This window comes from Amphiura filiformis, chromosome 6, assembly GCF_039555335.1.
Source record: "Amphiura filiformis chromosome 6, Afil_fr2py, whole genome shotgun sequence".
Classification (NCBI taxonomy): Eukaryota; Metazoa; Echinodermata; class Ophiuroidea; order Amphilepidida; family Amphiuridae; genus Amphiura; species Amphiura filiformis.
The window spans coordinates 48814004-48837008 of record NC_092633.1 but is presented as its reverse complement, the minus strand read 5'-3'; the positions used below and the strand labels follow the sequence as shown (position 1 = coordinate 48837008).

Genomic DNA, 23005 nt, shown 5'->3' with positions numbered 1-23005 from the left:
TATGACCTCACAGACGAATTTATCAAGAGTGTGCCGTTCTAAATATGTAAACTTTTATATACTTTAGACCAACAATTTAGCAGTTATGAGGCCCTAAAGTTTTCATAATTCCAAGGTTAAGACCACCCTTAAGGGGGTACTACAACCCTTGCCAATGTTGTGCCCATTTGTGCATTTTTCTCAAAAATGCTAGCGCATTTGTGACAAGTAAGATATGTATATTTATAGGGCAAGGACTACAACTTCTGCACTGAAAATTCAGCAACTCTAGGCAAGTAGTTATTGATTTATTGATCAAATATTGGTTTTCCATCATTTTTGCCTGTAAGTCCACAGCTGTTGTCTGTGTTGAAATAAAATTTCCAGTGCAGTAGTTGTAGTCCTTGCCCCTATAATATACATATCTTACTTGTCACCAATGCGCTATAATTTTTGAGAAAATGCAAAAATAGGCCCAAAATTGGGCAGGGGTGTAGTACCCCCTTAAATAATCAAATTAAATTACTCAGGGCATATAACCAGCAACAAAGTACATATCAATAGAAAAAAAAAACCTGTTAGAAAACTTACGGAATCAGCGGCGATCTCCTAAAAATATATTAATCTACTCTTGGTCAAAGTCAAGCATATTAAATTATCCTCTTAGCAAAAAAATATGTTGCGCTTTATATTTTGCAAGTCTATTGATTCATTGCACTGTATTTTGACAGATTCTATATACCGCAGACTATAAGATTTTATTGAACGGTTTTTGTGGTGTAACATTTCATTCAATCGAAGTGGTTTTCTATTCAGTGTTGGTCGTCATTACGCTTTTACAGCCGATATGAGGATATGTCAGTGATCAAAATCGCTTTGGCATAAAGTGAAAGCTCTATTAGCCCATTGAAACAAATCTATGCACTTTGTTATCAATGAACTTTAAATGATGTAACGTGACCATATATATATACTCTTAAAAGATCGTATCATCTATTTACACTTAACTTGATAGTTTAGTGAAAAACCACGAAGATTAAAATGAAACGTATTACTTACATAATTGACTTCTAAAAGGCGACTGGATGAGATTTGTGATTTCATTATACAGTGCGCAAAAGGATTAAGTTACCAGTTATGTTCACTCCTGTATATCCTAAACAAATACAAATATGTTAAAGGGAATCTGTACCATAAACTAATCAATGGCTATATAGTTGCAGCAATAATAAAAACGACAAACAGTAAAAGTCCCAATCTTATATACGTCCAAATAAAGGAGAAATTCTTAATTCCTTACGACGATTAGCGGTGAGTTTGCGATCCATGGTGCCTGCTATATTGATACCCGATGTATTTTTATTACGCTGTAACGGTACCCCGATTTTGAAACCAGCGAAATCCGTGCCACCAGCCTCGTCCCTCGTGAACTTTGGTGACACGAAGCGAATACTACCAAAGTTCAGATTCAACATTCGTTCAAAAGAAAACGCGACAATTTCTACCCATAAAACTACAGAAGAACATAAAAAATGTATTTTAAGTAATATTTATGATCAACAATGTCTTTTGAGAACGAAAAGTAAAAACAGCACTAAAAACTAAAATTCACTGTAGGGGTCGCGAATGCCATACAGCAACACACGCTGGCCGTGGGTCTGTGTGAAAGGTTACACTTCCGTTTGTGGCAGAAAGGATTCACAAGCAGCTATCATGGCGGCTCCCTTGAATCGCAGAAACGAAGGATTAAAAGTGCTTTTTCTTTGTTAGGAATATTCCGAAATTCATTTAGAGCGTCTGGTATGTTTAATTTAGGGGTATATAACTATATTAGCCATTGATTTCCTTTAACATTAAAACATTTGTTGAAATTGGTTGAGAATTAACGAAACGGTGATCTAAAACCTAAGAAAGGACCGAAATCAAAAGTTGCACTTCTATTTTCTAATCAATGAAAGCACGACGCTAGTTTAGTGTGCTTATTAATGGATAGCACGTCGGAATTTCTCTTGTTCCAGAACGTTTTGTGTACAAATTAATAGGGCATGTAATTTAGCAAATTGTAACTTTCTATTGCTCAAACGATTTCAAAGAATGAGATCTTAAATCCGAGCTAAAAGATGCAGTTATTGGCCGCTGGTTCAAATTTAGTCAGATCTGTCTTTATTTAGGATATACAGGGATGAACATAACTGGTACCTTAATTATTTTGCGCAATGTTTTTGAACATCACGGTTCTTTCTATATCTCAGGAAACAGATTTTATGTTAAAGTATGTGAATATTGCAAGTTGACAGAAATGCAAAAATGTTGAAGTTGAGCACAATTCGACAGATCAGTGCTAGAGAGTCTTAACTAATAGTTGCGGATAAAATTGAGTTATTATATGAAAATGTAGGTACACGCACACATTTAAGCAATTAATAAAATTTTAATTAACGTTTTAAAACAATAAGTTGGTAAAGAATATGAAACGACTTCTCCTACAAAAATGACGTAATTGCAGTTGCCACGTTTTTGCACTAATACTGGAGGGTGAGAGTTCATAAGGGCAATGTTGGGTCGATCGGTCACAACAATGCTAGACTTGTAGGAAACAAAATGACCGCTAATGGCGCCTATTCGCCAGCGAAGTGGTTACATAACTGTTGATTGATGGTACAATATTGTTGGGGAGGGTTGAATGGGGAAAATGAAAGCTGTGATTGCAAAGAATATTAACTTTCAAGTGTCATTTGGCATTTTTATAGGAACAAACAGAATTGTCTTTATTTTTATATCATTGTTTAAAAAAAGTGCTTGATGTTTTTTTGATTTTTTGGGTCGGTCGTATCAGGGCTGGCCCTAAATAAATCAGATCTTAATGCAGATTTTATATAGATATAGATAGATCTTCCTTATCATGATTTGTGTAAGCACGTTTTTACTCATACGACCGTTTCAACCAATATTTGAAACCCGCTCTTTACTTAATTTTAAAAATCTAGCGAATTTGTCAAACATTTCAATTTTGACAATGATGACAAATCATAAAAAGTAGCCTTTATGATTGGAATTGAAAGTCAAGGTCATATTTAATATTTTAAATAAAATTCACTAGGCTGGCGACAACGGCTACGTAAAATTTTAACAACTTGTTATTGATATTTCTTTCATAAAACAATAAAAGCTGTTCTTTCTTCCGAATCATAAATTTTTTAAAAGCTGTTGCCATGCAGCTCAAGGTAACACAAATGATGCATAAAGAGAGAAATGAATTGCTGCTTACTTTGGTAATTAGTTTCATCTTTTTTTTAAATGTGGGTTGACTTTATTCAGGCTGACTTCATAAGTAATTTAAACACTACAAGAAATGACAATTTGTCAGACTCGGTAGGGTGATCAATCAATGGTATACTCGTACAGATCATCTTGTTCACGTTAGTCGCATAAAATATTTAGCATCACTGATCTACGTAACAGAATGCTTTGTTGTTAATTGTTTTCCAGGAGTTGTGACCGCAACAGCGAGTTATTAAAATATTAATATTCAACAAGTGAATTAGTACCCAAAACAGCGGTTTGGAACGAAACAAAGACAGAAGGAATTGACGTCATTTTTTTTAAGCAGACGGGACTGAATCGGGTATGTAAACAATACATTTTCTCATTCTGCGTTTCTGTTTGTTTGTTTGTTTTATTGTTTGTTCGTTGGTTTGTTTAATTGATTGCTTGGGTGAAAATTATTTACTTATTGTTTCTTTATACATTTGCTCGTTTTTTTATTGATATTTCATGAAGGCGAAATATTTGATAAACGAAGAAATACGATTGTATGAGTCATTAAAATAAGTCACTGACATTGACTGCCAGGTAAACGGACCAAAAGGTTGCTGATTTGTATCGGAGTAGAGAAGGGACTTTATTGCTAGACGATACGCGTAGTCGACTGCAACAAGTTAAAAATGTGTTTAAAAATTCAAAAATTTCAGAATTGTAAATTTTTATAATCATAGTTGGAATCAGCATGAAAAATGCATTAAAATGTGTACAAACAAGCCTAGTATTGGTTCAGTGCTTTTTAAGATAGCTCCTGATATTTTGAGAATATATCGACTTTTAACGTCGAAGACTATGAATATCACGCAGAGCGGTAAAATAACTAGTTTCAAATGTGTAGCATTTCTGTTCTATTCAATGAATCACTACCAAATGCAATATCCAATTTTTGTGACGTTAAAGCATTGTATGCTTAGGTTAACCTCGAGTCGGTATTTTGAGGATCAGTCTCAAGCGTATAATGGTGACGTCAATCTCGGTAAATAAAATTAATGCTCTACAAAAACAATTGACGATGGAGGTTTTACACCCAAAAGATTTTACAGCTCCTTATGGAACCTATACAATCACAACCAATTTTGTCTCTATACGAATGAGAATCTAGGATTTTTTTTAACGACAACTCTCGCTATTTGACATATATCTGGGTCACCTTTTGAATCAACAATGCACCGCACTTTGTATCATCGCTTCGAAACTGAAGGAAATGTTATTCTTTATTCTTTTACTGGAGTTTGTTTCTCTTGCGATATTTCTCTTTACTCTGTTTTTAGTCAATCTTTTTGAAGACGGGTTTGGTATTCTTAATTTATTCAGCTAGTACCTGAATGCATGAGCAGGTATCACGGTTAGCAAAATAATAACAGGTGGGCATGCTTTAGTGCACCAATCAACGCTGCACCCAGATGGCTGTAAAGCCCCATTAATTTGTGTTTTAGATTCATCAATGATATTGTTTTCAGCTGCATGTCACTTAGAAAATGTATTTTATATTGGTGATACATTTTTGTTTTGGTTATTTCCTTAATGTAAATGCTGTTTGATTTCATAAAAGTATAAATGCACTGATTTACGATAGATGGATAAAAGCAGTCAAAGTATATATCGTGAGACCAGGCATGCCAGGGTTGAACCTGCAATCCGCGCCTGAGTCCCAATCTGCGCTTGTCCGAGCCTTAAAAAAGTCAAAAAAATATATCCTGGTATATAATTAATAGTGTCTGACATTCCATTACGCCCTGTTACTGCTATCGTAAAGCACATAGGCATCTATGGCTATAAGGGATTAATATTTCGCATGTGGACGCGGTATGCGCGCGAACTCTTAACTTAACCACTGATAAAGGCAGCCAAATGTTTTGAGGTAATCGTAGGCCCATTCCTTGTATTCAATTATTTTCGCGAGAGTACATTCGCGAGAGTACATCGCGGGTACGGTCACGTACATCGCGGGTGCGGCTGCAACCTGCCCCCCGTTCAAGAGGGTAGGTCCCCTTCATAAAAAATGTGGTGGACCACTCAGGGTCTAATCCAATGTGAACGCTAAAGAGCCTCTTTAGAGTCAAAGTCGGTCTCTGAAGAAGTTAAGGAAATAAAACTTTATATTCAATAGTCTTTATTTACGACCTAATTCAGATCGGTACGTGGGTGTGGTGGAAAGAAAAAACAACAACAAATCAACAACAAATATTCAATTTAATAAAAACGCAACAAACAAACAGTAAACAACATGTAATCATTATGCACTAAGGAATTCAAATCATCGTCTCCAGAGAACTTCAATGGACCAACTTTTTTTTTAAAAGTAAACAATTTTCCAGATAATGACCACCAAGCTCCGTTTTATCATTGTCTTCCCACTCTCACTAAAATGCTAATAGACCAGACGCGTGGATATGCAAACATGATGGTGCAAGAATTTAACAATAACCATGAGGTGATATAGCCTACTTTATAATATTGCTTGATTTCTTGTTTCCTTAACTTCTTCTTAAACGATAATTATTATTTTGTTAAGAAGGGTGGTGAGATTTCATAACTTACATTAGCAACCTTAATTAAGGGAAGGGAATTATGGAAACATTTGGGCCTCATAACTTCTAAACTATTGGTCTAAAGTATATAAAAAGTATACATATTTTGAATGTGAAAGACTTGATGAATTCATCTGTGAGGTCAAGTTTGGGCAAAAATGCTCATTTTTGGAGAAAATCCCCCAAACCTGTTTTTTTGGGCCCAAATTTTTGGACCACGTAACAACAACAAATATATATATATAAACTAGATAATACAAATTAGAGACTGTTTTTTTAAATTTTTTTTATCAACTTCAATTAAAATATTCAAAATTTGGGCAAAAATCAGCCTTTTGTATGATTTTGAGTGCAAATTTCTCAAAGTTGGTCCAACTTTCTTGTTGGTATTTCATTCGGTTTTCACACGAGCGCCAAAGTGTGCATTTGAAAGCCCCATACATGTAGTACTGTGGGAATAAGTAGGTAACTTTCAGACATACTGTGGTTCACAAAATCCAAACTAAAAATCTTTCAGCACTAATATTTTACATGGTCAATAAGATAAATAAGAGCTAAAATTTAAAGTTTGATAGAAAAAAAAGTGGGCCGAGGATTAACTTTGTTGATCGGACTAATCATCCGTTAACCGATGTTTCATATTACCAAATTCAAAGAATAATACCAGTGAGAGTTTTTACACAAACAGGATGTTGTCAACAACAACGTATTACCGAGAAGCGGATACATAAAAACAACAACACGTTTTAAGAACAAGAAATTTGTTTATAATCATGATTCTTAATGAACCGTCTGTATCGCAGAAACATTTTGTATGCCATTTGCTAATGCTGCACTTGATATAGGACCAAGTAGGCTAAAGTTCAATGTTTTATTAAACTACATACAGATTAAGAAAAATATGCAGCTCGCGTTGATGACATATATTTTAATAATGAGGTTAACCTTTTTACCACACTGTTAGGTTACTATTTCTATGCCAAAATGTAGAACGAATCTACGCAATTTACAGGTGCTGTTTCCTTGAATAATCATTGGCTTTTTGTGTGGAAATGGTAACATGATCCAGAATGTAATTCACTCGAAGCAATTTTATAAGCACGCGTGAAGCAAGTAGTTTGTCAATAATATGGGACAATCATCGGTGTTTTCGTCTCGGGTCAAATCAAAATGAGGTTGTCGCATGTCAGTTTCCCTGGCTATAACACTATTAACACTGTGTGGTTAGATCAGCGTCACTGTCAAATATACACCGACTAAAACGAGATCAATATTTTTTATTCACTGCAAAATGTGCAATTTAACTTGTTTTTACCAAAATGTTCAAAAATTGCCACGCAGTTTACAGAGTCTACTTAAAATTATTGCCAATATAAAGATACGTTCTGGCGAGTTTTAGTTCAGAAAGGCGTCATTTGGATCTTAATTACCAGTGTACTTCGGGTATATTTTTAAATGCGCTTTTATAAATACCTAGGAACTCTGTAGATAAATATCATCAAATTTAAGTATTAATTGAATTTCAAAATTATTACACACATTGCAATGCTGAATTTGTAATATGTTATCGAAAACAACATTTTGAAAGTATTTGACGATGGAAAAAACATCAACGACGGAAACGTTTACAATATCCTCACAAAGTTGAACAAAATAGACAATTTTGCTGCACAGCAGTCTCATGTTGTTCCGCCTTTGCATTCAAATGCATAGGAAGACCACTCGCTATGTAGAAGGTCACTTCGAGACTTACTGTCTATAAGCTGTTATGGCAGCGCGGAGGTGGTCCCGTTCGTATTTATAAAAGCGAATTTATAAATATAACCAAAGTACACTGATTACGGCTGTATATATCTGGTTAGGAACAAATGTAAGAGAAAATGTGATATAGAATCGTATTATATATCCAAACTATTTTATCTTGATCAATGCGAATTTTTTTTAAAGTACATGTGAACTCAATCTGTGGTATATGTATGAATTAAATGAGATTATTTAAAGTGACTGACACAACCTAATTAAAACCAGGATCAATTTTAATTTCTAATTCACGCAAAAGTACCGGCATTGAAATTTAACAGATTAAAATAAATACGATCAATAATAATAAAATTATGAATCATGGCCAACTAAATTAATTTTATATGTGTCTGTTGCCTTTAACATACATCATGCGTAAGTCATATATCATATTTAACAATTTGCCTAAGAGCTTGGACGCCCCGGTAGAATACGTCGCAATGGTGACATCGATCGATTTAGAAAAGGAAATTGAACATAACATTTTATAAATTTCACCTCCAGTGTTTTTTAGCACAAACGGTCAGCAAGTTTACCTGAGTATAACCATAGAGACCGGAATGATAAAACAAACATTAGGATGAAATAGAGTTTCTATCTGAATCAATATTTGCCTTTTTAACCCCAGGGCGTTATGCTGTCACTAGTGAATGCAGAAATATTTATTGGCCCGTTTTCTTGCATGGTTATTGGGGATTAAAAGTGCGTGATCTTGTTCGTAAAATTATCACTGGACACAAAAGGAAAGACATTGATATCATTTGTATCCGCAGTATGGAATTTACGCTATTCGGGAAAGCCATCTGTATTACTATAAGTGGATTGTTGCAACACTTTAGTAGAATTGCGCATTTTATACTGGAAAATGTTAGAGTCATTATAATCAAGCCGAGAATCCCCTAGGGTCGAGTTAAATGTAAAAGTGCTAATGTATAGTTCAACCCCTTAAAACATTTAAGCAGTATGTTGTTCACCTATACAAATGATTAAAAATAGATCATATACATTTCGCTATCATGACATGGCAGATTTTTGTATACGACGCTATAGCCAAGAAATGTGAGAAATATGTGACCTGTCACGGCGAATGAGCCGTAAATTCCTCCCCCGGTCAAAATTGTTTCATTTCGTATTTAGAAAATATACATCATAAGCTTTAAAATGGTATATTATTTGACTTCAAACGATATCCAGTAGCGGGGTTATAGTTTGTTGAACTTTGCTCCTTCAACAAAATGGTAGCTTTTTTCGTTTCTACGTGTGTCTCTTTTTCCACATTGCTGGCAATAAATATCAAACAGTCGTGATTGGCGGTCATATCAAGTCAACGAGGTTTAAGAAAGTTCTCTCATTGTTAATTGTTGGTTATACATACCTATACAAAATACAATGCCTGGTAATCCACCACTTGAACAGGATTTAGCCAAAGCAAACAAAGACCAGAGCTATTAAAAATTATATTGCCATCTAAGGTAGAAGCTTATTATCCTTTTCAATAATAGGATTATTGATTGGTGTTGTGACTATCAAAATGAGACAGATGTCGCGCCAGCTTAAGTTACCAATGCATACGACCTTCGTACACATTTTACACTGTAACTCAAAATACAATTAAGGGAATTTACGGCTCATTCGAGCTGTACGGTCACATATTTATTTGAAGGTCACTTGGTGATGGTTATTTTTAACACATACAATCTTCGTAAAAGTTTTCCTCTTGTCCAAGCAATACGATATATAATATTGCGATACCTATTTATTACTGAAAATACATGGTTACGGTTAAAGTACGATTGTATTGGTTGGATAAAAGCGTCATTAAGAAAAACAGAAGAAAGGAGAAAAGTAATACGTAATAATATTGTAAGAAGCGGTAGAGGTACTTTATAAATTTGTTCTAAAGAGAAGTATATTAAAATGAACTACTTCGTTCATTATTTTGGCAGTGATTCAAGAAAAACTATATATAAAGCTCTTATAATTAAATGCTATACTATTGCAAGGGGTCAAAGCCACATTTTTCGGACTGAGTGAAACGGAGGGTAATTACAATGGTATTATAAATTATAAATGAATTATAAAAGAATAATTTAAAAGCAATGATTTCGCAACGGTGGCAAATATTACATTACACACTCGCAAAATATGACAAAACAAATTGGTCATCAGAATTAAAGAATGTTAAACAATGATAGAGTACAGATAATTACACTACACTGTTCAGATTTTTCGAATTATATTAAATGTTAAACAATGGTATGGCGAGAAATGGCCATACTATTGTTCAGATTCTCTGAATGAATGTTATCATACAATGGCATTTCCAGAAAAGTCAAAACTACATTGTTCAGACCTTTACAACTGCACAGATTTCTAAACAACAATTAATTGATAAAAGTGGCAAAGCTATATCGTTTCTTAAAAATGTTTCTTTGAAATGAACGCTTGAAACAGTGGTCTTGCAAGCATTAGCAAAACTACATTGTTCAGACCTATTGGCCAATTGAAGAGATATTGAGTGACATACTTGTAAGAATCTTCCGTGAGTATTTATTTAAATCATTATAATTGTACGGGTACAGCCGAGTATGGGTTAACGCGTTAGAAGCCATAATCCCTGTGATCCGAGACACATTTAAGAAGGATTTGATTAGATAGGATATTGTCAAAAGAACAGCGTCTTGCCACATTGTGTAACGTATGGAGAAAAACGGAATGCTTGTTTCAAACATTTTTATAGTTGCTTGCAAAAGGTGTGATTATGATTGCTATTAAATCTGATTTCTCTCATTGGTTTGGACAGTTTAGTTACTTAAGGGCTGGGGTATGAACGTTTGGACAGTATTTATTTTGGGACATTAGAGTACATCAGACATATCGAATTGCATTCTGAATACGAAGAATGTCATTCTGATATCAAATAATTTTGATTTTTTTAAATTCGCAATTTAATACACATTTTATGGCAAATCATAAAAATTGATATTTTTGATATTTAACAGTACTTGAAGTAAACTTTATAAATCTGATGATTTATACTTAAAGTGTATGTAGGTGGGATGAAAAGCCGACGATCAATTGAAAATTTTGACCTTTTGTATAGAAGATATGGATTTTTTTTCCCAAAACACCAAAAAACATTAGGTCTTTTTGGGAAAAAATCCATATCTTCAATATGAAAGGTCAAAATTTTCAATTGACCGTCGGCTTTTCCTCCTGCTACATACACTTTAAGAATATATCATTAGATTTATATAATTTACTTCGAGGACTGTTATATATCAAAAATTTGAAAAATATCAAATTTTTATAATTTGTCATAAAATTTGTATTATATTGTGATTTAAAAAATGAAAATTATTTGATATCAGAAAGACATGCTTCGTATTCAGAATGCAATTCGATAGGTCTGAGGTGCTCTCATGTCCCACAAAAAATACTGTCGAAACGCAATAAACGCTCATTTTAGATCCCTTAAAGGAAGTCCCTGGCAATCACGACATTATGCCTTATATGTTAGAAAAATAATTATCAAGCACGAATCACATTGTTTTTTGTTTTGTTTTTACAACAAACTCATATGCACCATATATGAATTAATACAGTCGTCTCTCAATATACGATATTCAAAATTCACTCGCCGAAACTGTGTGGTGCAATGAAGATATGGTTATTTGCGTTCAGGTGTCGCCAGCCTCCATTGTATTACTGGTACGTCAATGCATCAGACAATTTCGGCGCCCGGGAATTTTGAATATCTCGTGTTGAGTCAGGGCTATTTTTATTTGTTTTTATGGTCAATATGAGTTAAAATAAAACCATGTGATTCGTGCTTGATAATAATTTATAAGGTATAATGCTGTAATTTCCGGACACTTCCTTTAAAATGTGATTATTATAAGCATGTAAACAGGGACATTAGCACTATAATTATACATAATCATTGTTATATTTACAGACCTATATACAGATAGAAATTATTGTAATAACCTTCATTCTGAGATAGAGTGGGTAATTGCACTAAAATATTTAGTGAAGTTGAAATGCCCGAGTTATTGTACAATTGCGTATGTGCATTCATTTGTAGTGTAAAATTGAATCTTCTGGTGCATTGAGCAAAGGACAACAAACGGTATAGACATTACGTCATAAAATTATGTCAAACACATGTAAATTTCAAGCAAATATTCCATGATCTATGCTGTCATGTTTCGTTAGGCAGACAATAATTTAAGCCACATGTTATATGACATTTCATTCATAAAATATCATGACGAAATATTCTCCATCAATTTATATTTTATTAATATTACCCGTATTGAGCAGACTTATATTGATCCTACTCATAGAAAGAGTCGTAAAGAGTGATCACATGTATGTACTGATTTATTGCTCATGCCATTTATTGTCATCTTGGAATGGTATCGGAGTTTGACTTATTAGCCCGTTTTTAAATGCACGTAACTGTTATATATGATGCAGCTGGGGCAACGCGGTACTTAGTGTCACATACGTGATGGCACGAACATAACATTCCTTCGTAGAAAATAGCAAGATATGTTTTGATTTTGTACAAAAAATATAACATAGTTCTTATAGCATCATTTTATCCTGACTCGGTTCCTGTTATCAGAGAATTTAAGGCATCTCGCGTCTCGCAAAGTGGTATTTTCCTTTCATTTTTGCTACATGTTGTTACACGTAGTATGAAAAGCACTCAGGTTCTAATCGAATGTGATGATAAAAAAGTCTCTTTAGATTCAAATTCGGTCTCTGAAGAAGTTAAGGAAATAAAACTTTACATTCAATAGTCTTTGTTTACGACCTAATTTAGATCGGTACGTGGGTGGGGTGTAGTAGGTCAAAGTGCAAAGCGATGGTAACATAGTTGATGGCCATTGTTACGTAACCTTATGACTAAAATTAGGATTTCTTTAATAGTTTTGTCTTTAACAGCAATTTCTACTGTTAAGATATTAAAATATCTTAACAGTAAAAATTGCTGTTAAATATGTGTTGCCATGTGACCTTATAATGTGACCTTGTGACGTATATAACGTTTTAGCCTAAGCTGTATCTATCCGAGTTGTGGAAAGCCTTTGCCTTACAAAAATGAAGCAAATTCTATTTCATAAAGGTATATAGTTTCCTTTAATATGGTTTCATTCTCCGACGGGCCTTGCCTGATGAAAGCAACGGATGTTTGATTTCAAATCCATAGTACATTAAAACATTGCACATAACCGGCGTGACTTTTTCATTTTACCCAAAGTTAAAGAATTCCTCCTTAAGCATAATGCTTGTATTTGCTGCGCGGTACATTCAATATTTGCATGTCACTTTTGGTTTGTTTACCCACTTATGCTGGGCAAGTCTTCATTTTATGCAGCCTTCTTGTAGGTCTCGACTTATTCGACAATTATTCCACGGATAAATGAATGATGGTTAATTATTATGGTCAAACATTTATTTTACAACTCGGTTATATTTTCTTATTCTGGAAATGTGCGATTTCATTATTATGTATGTATTTCCCATTTTACATTTGAAAGTATTCCGGTATGGTAATCATAATATTCTTTGAATTGATTGGTGACAGTTAATGCCAAGTAAATCATTATTCAAATGACGAGCGTAAAATTATCTATTGAAGTAATTGCTGAATCTGCATCTTTGTGGCAAGTTTCAGTTTAGGGAACAATGACCAATTGAAAACGCTATACTAGTTATTCCTTATGGTAATCAAGTTGAGCACGAACCTTTTCTTTATCATGTTGTACGTGTCGCATATGACTATCGTAATCAAGTCAATGTTATAGAACTTGATGTTGTGTTCCGAAAGGGTAAAATAACATTAACTGGTCACTTTTGATTGTCAAAATACAGGTCAAAATACTAACTGCAATGATGAAACGTACTGCAACTTGCAACACAGTCCTGCTGCAAAATCTTTACTTTTCTCATTTATACATGTCAGTTAGAGTCTTCAAAGAGTTGTTTGTCTACCTTTGTGGAAAAAAGAAAGAAACAATAAACTGACTTTAAATTTCCCTGGCCATGGCCTTGACAAAGAACTTACAAGTTATTGGGCGGTGTACCTGTGCAACACTGTGGGGAACTGATCATGGTTACGACGTTTTATTGTGATTAAGTTAGAACAAGGGGCACATTCTTAGCTGCAAGTCTCCGATTTGCTTCATTGTTCACCAATTATAGCTCCCCGAGTGAGAAAGATGTTTCCCTCAGTTTGAGGGGGAAAAGAAAGAAAGAATAAACTTCTAAGAATCACGTTTTGAATAACTAAATTGTTCAAATCAATCAGCGAAATAAGCATTAGCAATCACAATCACACCTTTTGTATGAAAATATAGCCATTGTTTCAAATATTCCGTTTTTCTTCACAATTATGTTAAACGATATGTCAAGCCACTGTTCCTTTGACACTATCCTATCTACATTATAGATCCCTTCTTAAATGTGTCTTCGATCACAGGTATTATGGCTTCTAACGCTTTAACCCACACTCGGCTGTACCCGTACAATTTATGATTTAAATAAATACTCACGGAAGCATCTTTTAAGTATGTTACTCAACATCTCTTCAATAGGTGAACAGGTCTGAACGATATAGTTTTCCCAATGCTTGTAAGACCATTGTTCTATTTCTATTTTTTAAGAACGTTATAGTTTTGCAACTTTTGCCATATCGTTGTTTAGAAATCTCTGTAGTTATAAAGGTCTGAAGGAAGACAAGTCACCTGGAATAGACCAAATACATCGTTATGTTTTGAAAGAATGAAAATCATTGCTTTAAGAATATTATTTATAATTCCCTTCGATCATACCACTTTATCATCTGGACTCCTGATCATCTTATTTCTGAGCTTATTTCTAGCGTTCTTATTTTCATCAGCAAAAGCCCTCTGTCTTAGACCCCCATTAAGAATGTGATAGATGGTATGTGTCTTGGATTGTGCATGATTTATGTCATGCACTTCATTTAAATATATATATATATATATGCGTATATATTATACACATGTATGTATTACAAAATTAATATATATCATCATATTTTCATACAGCGCTCTTCTGTAAACATAATAAAAACGTAATACCGTGGACATGGTAGTTAAAAAGGAATAAAACGGGCTGCTCAATTTTGTTTTCAATCACTATCTGACAAGAATAAACTAATTAATCAGTCTCACGAACTCTTATTTAATTGCCCTTAATCAGTCGACGAAACCCTTAAAAGTCGCCTTCAGTCGGACCTATAACATGTATAATGTCCTCTTCTTAACCAACAGGTCAATAATAAACGGACCTCAATTGACAAATGGATCGTAATAAAATACTACTTTCATATAATATCTAGTTAATTTTTTAGAACATTTCTGTTAGTTCACGTAACCCCAGGGCCACTAGCGACCAACTATTTTGATAGGTTAAAAGAGGTACTATATAGTATATAACATGTTTTTGGCCAATCAGCTTATCACATCATGAAATTAACCAAATAAGGGCATTGTTAGAAAGGTAGTAGCGCTAATGGGGTTAATGACACAGAATCAGGACACAATATATATCACGTTAACATAGTTAAACTCAAGATATAGATCACATCGCATTTGCCGAAAACAACAGTTTGTTAATACGAATCTAAAGGTCTTGTTTCTTAAAATATCTTGACAATTCCAAAGGTAAACTTAAATATATAATATATTACAAAACCAAATCTTGTTTCTTAAAATATCTTAATGATTCTATTAAAAATACACTATATTATTAAACAAACAATTTTGTCTTAAATATCTTGACATTTTAAGGTAACCTTAAATGTATTATATACTACTAAATAAAGAATAGTTTTCTTAAAATAACTGAACAATTCATGAAAGGCAAAATAAAATATAAAAGCGAATCTAGAGGTTAACTTTAATAATATTATTACTAAATAAAGAATTGTTTCAAAAAATATCTTGACATTTTGAGAGGTAACCTGAAATATATTATATACTACTAAATAAAGAACCGTATTTCTTAAAATAACTTGACAATTCATGAAAGAAAAAATATACATGTAATACAAAAGGAAAAAAGCATGAGCCCAAAGTAGGGCAGAAAGAAATGAAAAATAAATAAAAAAGATTTGAAAATATATCAAATGTAGGTAGATATAACAAAATAATCCATAACTGATGTTTTCCTGTATGTAAAACAAGGAACACATTTGATGCGTGTAGACATCCGATGCACATTGTCTTTCAGTAATGCAAGTCTTTCACTGAAGTTTTCTTTTGATATAAATATGTTTTAACACAGGTATATGCGAAAAGGCCATGCCAACAAAAAGCTTACTATAAAGAAAACTACTTCATATCAAAATGTTGACTTAGATCACATACAGAGAAGGTATTGATCGCCTAAATGTAGTGATCAACCAAAGCTACTGTGTGAAAAACACGACACCATCTGGGCATGTGTGAATGTCTCACATGATGACACTCTTTTGCATAAAAGAAGTTGATACATGAACAAACGGAAACATTTGCAAATATTTTGCTACACTGTTTGTAGAAAACCAGAAATCATCTGCTATCTTTTAAACATGTATGTTGTCTATAAAAATGACATTTCTTATAACATAAACTTAGATCCAACAGTGTAAAGAATTTCGTTTTGAATTTAATGTGTTTTTTTTTTAAATTAATTTTTATCACGACTTTTAGCTTTTTGAAATGAAAGATGATATTTTTATGGTAATGTGACTTTTTATTCATTCAATTTAACTTTTTTGTTTATTTTTCCCTCTCAAATGATGCCAAATGCCTCAACTTACTTTAACCTTTGATACTGTTTTATTAAGGGTTAATTATAAGAAATAGTGACAGGAACACTAGCACAAAAAATTATGGAACCACAGGTTCGCTGATCGTAATATTAGCGATTGTCAAGATCACTCAATATAATGGTTATTATGTATTAATGCTTTATTCAAATGCAATTATATGATACTTATCAAAGGCTTTAGGAATTCCTAGTATGATGGCATCTTAGCAAAAGGTTGAACCACTCAAAAGTACTCGAAGTATTTCACCTATAGTGGTTTAGCATGTATAATGATACATGATACTGTCGATCATTATTTTTGATTTGACACCTAATCTCAGAAAAGGTTGTTTGAAACACATTTGAAGGGGCCCAACTTAGAACTCTCGCACCAGCCTAGTAGTAAAACAGTTACATATAATGTTGTGGACAGTTTGATGTCTTATTTGTTACCATGCCGTGTCGCTTCTGGTTAACAGTTAAGTAGAGTATGTATGAAGTGCGTAGAGGTCTTACGGGTTGGAGTAACTGGGGTGGGTGTGGGGGTTGTGCTGGCAAGTATGGGTATCATTGGTGATGTTTGGTGACATTACCAATTATTAAGCGATTATAATATTAATCAGTTTCACGAACTCCTTAAACGCCATCGACAAACCATAAATTACCATGATAAATGCCTTTAATCGGAATTATAACGCCTTCTTAAACTCGGGTTAATTACACATACATTTCCAGACACCAATTTATAATTGTATCATGATAAAATACTAGGTATTATATAAATATATATCTATTTTCTGAAGATTCTATTTAGTTCACTTAATGTCAGCGAATCAGGGCTCAAGATATATAGCGTTAAATTAGTTAATCACATCGTATTTAATGAATGCTTTAGTATGAATCTAAATAAAGAATGTTTTCTGAAAACATATTGCCCTGACCTGTTCCAACATCAATTACATGTAGTATGCGTCGACCTTTTTTCTGTTGAAATCTATTTGTTAAGAAATGCTATTGAACTTGAGATAAGTGTCATTTAAATTAAATTTGTCATTCAGGTTGAATGAAAATGTTGTGAATTTTGTTGTATTTTTACTGCTGTATATTTTATTTTATGCACACAAAATAGAATAGGGAACTAAGAGTGAAAGAAAAAGAAAATGCAAAAGCAAAAAAGGCAAGAACAAAAATAGGACAGACATAGAAGAAAATCATATAAAGGACAGAGATTAAAAAAAAAAACCCACATCCGTAGTTGACGTTTTCGTGTATGTAAAACTAAAACAAGAAATATGCTTGATGCGTGTAGATCGAAGACACACGATGTACATTGTCTTTCAGGAATGTAAGTATATTTTTCGCATTTGGTAAGAAATGATTTACAATACGCCATCACTGAAGTCTTCCTTTAATATAAATATGTTTTAAAACAGCGATGTGCTAAAGCACCTTGTCAACAAAAAGCTTATTATAAAGAAAACTACTTCATATCAATATGTTGACTTTGTAGAATCATAAATTATACGGAGAAGGTATTGATTGCGTAAATGTAGTGATCGACCAAAGCCACTGTGCGAAAGATACGAAAGGCAACTGGGCATATGTGAATGTCTCCCATGATGACGCTCTTTTACATAAAGGAGGTTGATACATTTGCAAGTACTTTCTATACAATTTGTATAAAACAGCTGGCATCCTTTAACCCCATGAGAACTACCTGCCTATTGGTCAAAAAGAAGTTTTCATTATCAACTTGGCCCAATCAACAATATTGTTAGAATAATTTCACCACGCAAAAAAAAAGAAAAAAAAAAAAAGACTGAATTATTTGCAAAGCTCCAATCTGATAAAGTGAAAATATCATGTAATTGACCAATCAGAGGCAATGTTAGATCAGCAGGTGCTCAGGGGGTTAAACATTATATCACGATATATGTATACTATCAAATCAAACTTTCGTACGACAAACTGTTAAGTAAAATTTAGGTCATTTTTCAACGTTTCTTGTTTGCCTGATATGCTTCAACGAATGTTGATTAAAATATCCCTCTGACAAACTACTGTTAATTAATATATCCGTGACCTAAATAGTGATAAATGGAAATTGTGAACATTGGCCATAGTAGAAACCGTGGTTGAGTACAGTGTTACTAGCGATCGTCAAGTTCATATAATACGATTATGTAACATATCATATTTTAATGGTTATTTAATTACAATCATACGGTATTTATCAAAGACTTTTTGCGATTGGGGTTCAAGAAATATTATTTCAGGGAGTTAGTAGCATGGTCTTCTCTCATTTCAACTTTAGTTAGTGAACAGCAAAATAAGAATGAAGGCAAATAACAGGTGTACCTGTTTTGGAATTTTGGCCAACGATTGCCTCACGCACCAACATAATGTCTTGTCCTTTATGAACTACTCAATGGGGCTAGCCAGAAAAGAGGAGCGAAGAGGAAATGAACCCGTGATTCTTGAAAGATAAGGATTCTATTATTATTCCGGTATATTGTACCGATTTGTTATTTATTTATACCGTCGTCTGGGTCACCCAGGTCAATAAATCAACAACTAAGAGCTTTTTAAAAATTCAGAATAATGCATCATTGTATAAGGCCAAGTAAAAAATAAAACATGTTTCACGTCCGGGTTTTCGAAAAAAAGGAGGAAGAGGGGGCTTTTTATTTTCTATTTTTTATCGCAAAATTGGTGTAAATACCCATACTTAGAGCTGTTTTAGCGTATACAATAATGCCTGGAAAAAGGAGGAGGCCCTTTTTTATTTGTTGTTCTGAGAGTTACACCCCCTCTAATGATCACAAAACCTTCCTAAAATGTGTCTTGTATCTTAACAAGGCTATAGAAAGCATCCCAACTTCCTAGACATATTTTTTGAAAAGTTATAACTGAATTTCAAAAAATAAAAAAGATATTTGAGGAAACCTCAAAAAAGGAAGCGGGAGGGACGTGAAACATGTTTATTTTTTTATTTGGCCTAATATACCTGGTCAATCGAAGAGCTTTAAACAGCGTGTTTCGAAAAAGATATACGTCGGAAATAATTTCTAATTAACAAGAAACTGGGAATAAAATGTTTCCTTGATCATAGAAAGAAAGGCAAAGACAAAATTAGAGCAAAGAAAATGAATAACTGACGGTAAAATAAACCATATAATAAACACAGATATGAAAAAGCATATCCGTGGTTAACGTCTTCGTGCATGTAAACAAGGAATATGTTTGATAAGGGAAGATCGAAGACATCCGATGCACATTGCATTTGAGTAATGTAAGTCTTTTTCGCGTTTGGTATGATTTGCAATACGCTTTCACTGAAGTCTTCCTTTGATATAAATATGTTTTAAAGCAGCGATGTGCTAAAACACCTTGCCAACAAAAAGCTTATTATAAAGAAAACTACTTCATGTCAATAAGTTGACTTTGTAGAATCATAAATTATACGGAGAAGGTATTGATTGCGTAAATACAGTGTTCGACCAATGCCACTCGTGAAAGACACGGAAGGCAACTGAGCATGTGTGAATGTCTCTCATGATGACGCTCTTTAAAGGAGGTTGATACATGAACAAACGGAAACATTTGCAAGTATTTTCCTCCATTATTTGTAGAAAACAAGAAAACAGCTGCTATCTTTTAAACATTTTATCACGAGACCAACAAAATAACCTTTAATACACCATAAACATAAACAACTTCTTCTTCTTTTTCTCCTTCTTCTTCTTCTTCTACTTCTTTTCTTCTTCTTCTTCTTCTTTTCTTTTTTCTTCTTCTTCTTCTTCTTCTTCTTCTTCTTCTTCTTCTACTTCTTCTTCCTCTTCTTCTTCTTCATCATCTTCATCTTTCTTCTAGTATCAATTGTTAAATTCTTTTTGTTGCTTCAACGAATTTTGAGTAAAATATTTCTTTATTTCTTCTTCTTCACCTTCTTTTTCCTATTGTACTTCTCTTATTCTTGAATCAGAAGACCTGTGAAAGCTTCTTTTTAAATCAGTATCAATATTGTTAAATTCTTCTTCTTGCTTCAACGAATTTTGATTAAAATATCCATTATTACAGACAGTAGCACTATCAGTGACCTAAATAATAATAGATAGAAATTGCCACAATGCGGTCATAGTAGAATCACCAGGCTGATTACCAGTATTATTAGCAATCGTCAAGATCACTCAATACCATTATTGATATTTATCATGTATTAATGATTTATTTAATTGCAATCATATGGTACTTATAGACGCCTTTAGGGATTGCTAACACGATGGCATCATAGCAAAAAGGTCGAACCACTCAAGAGCACATGATGTACTATAATACCTACTCGTTTCAAGGGTTTACATATGATACTGTCGATTATTATTTGACACTTTTTATTTGGTGTTAAGGGCTGGGGTATGAACGTTTGGACAGTATTTATTGTGGGACATTAGAGCACATCAGCCATATCGAATTACATTCTGAATACGAAGAATGTTCTTCTGATATCAAATAATTTTGATTTTTTGAAATTCGCAATGTAATACACATGTATGACAAATGATTACAAATTGATATTTTTGATATTTAACAGTACTCGAAGTAAACTTTATCAATCTGATGATTTATACTTAAAGTGTATGTAGGTGGGATGAAAAGCCGACGATCAATTGAAAATGTTGACATTTCGTATTGAAGATATGGATTTTTTTTGGGGAAAAAATCCATATCTTCAATATGAAAGGCCAACATTTTCAATTGATCGTCGGCTTTTCCTCCCAGCTACATACACTTTAAGAATATATCATTAGATTTATAAAATTTACTTCGAGAACTGTTATAGGCCTATATCAAAAATGTGAAAAATATCAAATTTTAATAATTTGTCATAAAATTTGTATTATATCGTGAATTTCAAAAAAATGAAAATTATTTAATATCTGAAAGACATTCTTCGTATTCAGAATGCAATTCGATATGTCTGATGTGCTCTCATGTCCCACAAAAAAGACTGTCGAAACGCTCAAAACGCTCATTCCAGATCCCTTAATCTTATTCATATATAGATCAGGATAATGCATTAAATGAAAAGGGGTAGCCTTCTCACGTTCAAAGCAATGCGAACGTGTGGTCATGCAGTTTATCTATCCATTTAATACAAAAAAATCATCATACTTTGTTTGGTAACATATCGTCGGATGAGTGCAAAAAGTTCAAAACCCACCCAAGTCCGTGGAATGTGATTTTGAGAAAAAAAAAACCGTGTATCAGTTTACTTCCTTCAGTTAGATTTACTTGGTAAAGAGAGCAGGTTTTACACAGCACATCAGCTATCTTGCCCTGTTTGCGAGGGCACTATAATATGTGTGTAAAACCACCCAAGGCCTGGACTTAACTCAATTTGGCCAAAGTATGGACTTGGGCGGGTTTTGTATTCAGGTATTCAATTATTAAACTTAGGATTCCTTAATTAATATCTAATTAGATTAGAACATAAGTTTTGTTTTAATAAAAATGACAAAAGCAGTATATTGTAATATAATTCAACATTCATGAATGCTCTATAAAAATAAAATACCACTCAAACTACTGCCATTTGCGCACTGCATATGATCAATAGACATAAAAACTTGTGAGTATAAAACCATGATACTATGGGAAGTAAATGAACATTTTGAAACAATGATCCATGCCCGATCGTGCGTTCACATTATAATGGGGTTGAAATCTTAGCATTTAAGGTAAATCCACAAAGCAACCTTTAATCGGTTTCATCTGCCATATCTGCTCTTTTAGATCAAAGCAGGTAATCCCCTATACAAGGTTAATCTTTGGATTAAACAGATGATAGATGCAGATGAATAAGAAAATGTTGTAAGATGCTGTACACGGTTTGTGAAATGTCAAATGTCCTCATGGCAGGAAAAATGTATACAGGCTTCTCGTCATTATCATGCATGCTTCTTTCTCAAACAAGTTGATTTTTAACCCCTTTTAAAATACCAAAGCTAAATGCCCTTGAAAATACGAACATTAATAAAGACTGCTTCTTTGTCATCTCTACTCCCGATTCCTGAATAAATAAATAAATAAATAAATGAATAAATAAATAAATAAATAAATAAATAAATAAATAAATAAATAAATAAATAAATAAATTAATTAATTAATTAATTAATTAATAAATAAATAAATAAATAAATAAATAAATAAATAAATAAATAAATAAATAAATAAATTCCAGAAAAATACGACACTAATTGTTTTTGTATTAAAATAAACATTATTCTGTTTTGCCAAATAAAACGTGAATCAATCTTAATCTTTCAGTTGGAACTAAATAGCAAAAAAGGCGATTTTTGATATTGTTTTAATTTTTAGAAATACTGGCCAAAACGTGCATTTTTTTGTGTTTTGCGTATTCTGTGAAAATCAAAACTTGTAATATATTTGTCTAATTACCGTTATAAACATATAACAAACTTATGCTTGGAGTTAGAATTGTCAAGTATTTGATTTTTTCTGATTGCAATTGTAAGAAAACA

The 23005-nt window shown here is 33.0% G+C and overlaps 1 protein-coding gene across 2 annotated transcripts in view; it reads left to right on the top strand.

Annotated features, from left to right (window-relative positions):
• Positions 1–23005, top strand: part of LOC140155530 (uncharacterized) — a 93855-nt gene that overhangs the window by 49560 nt on the left and 21290 nt on the right. For both annotated transcript variants that reach the window (XR_011859394.1, XM_072178409.1), the window contains exon 2: positions 3469–3604. The gene's annotated coding sequence lies outside the window, so the exon portion shown is untranslated. The remainder of the gene's footprint in view (positions 1–3468; positions 3605–23005) is intronic.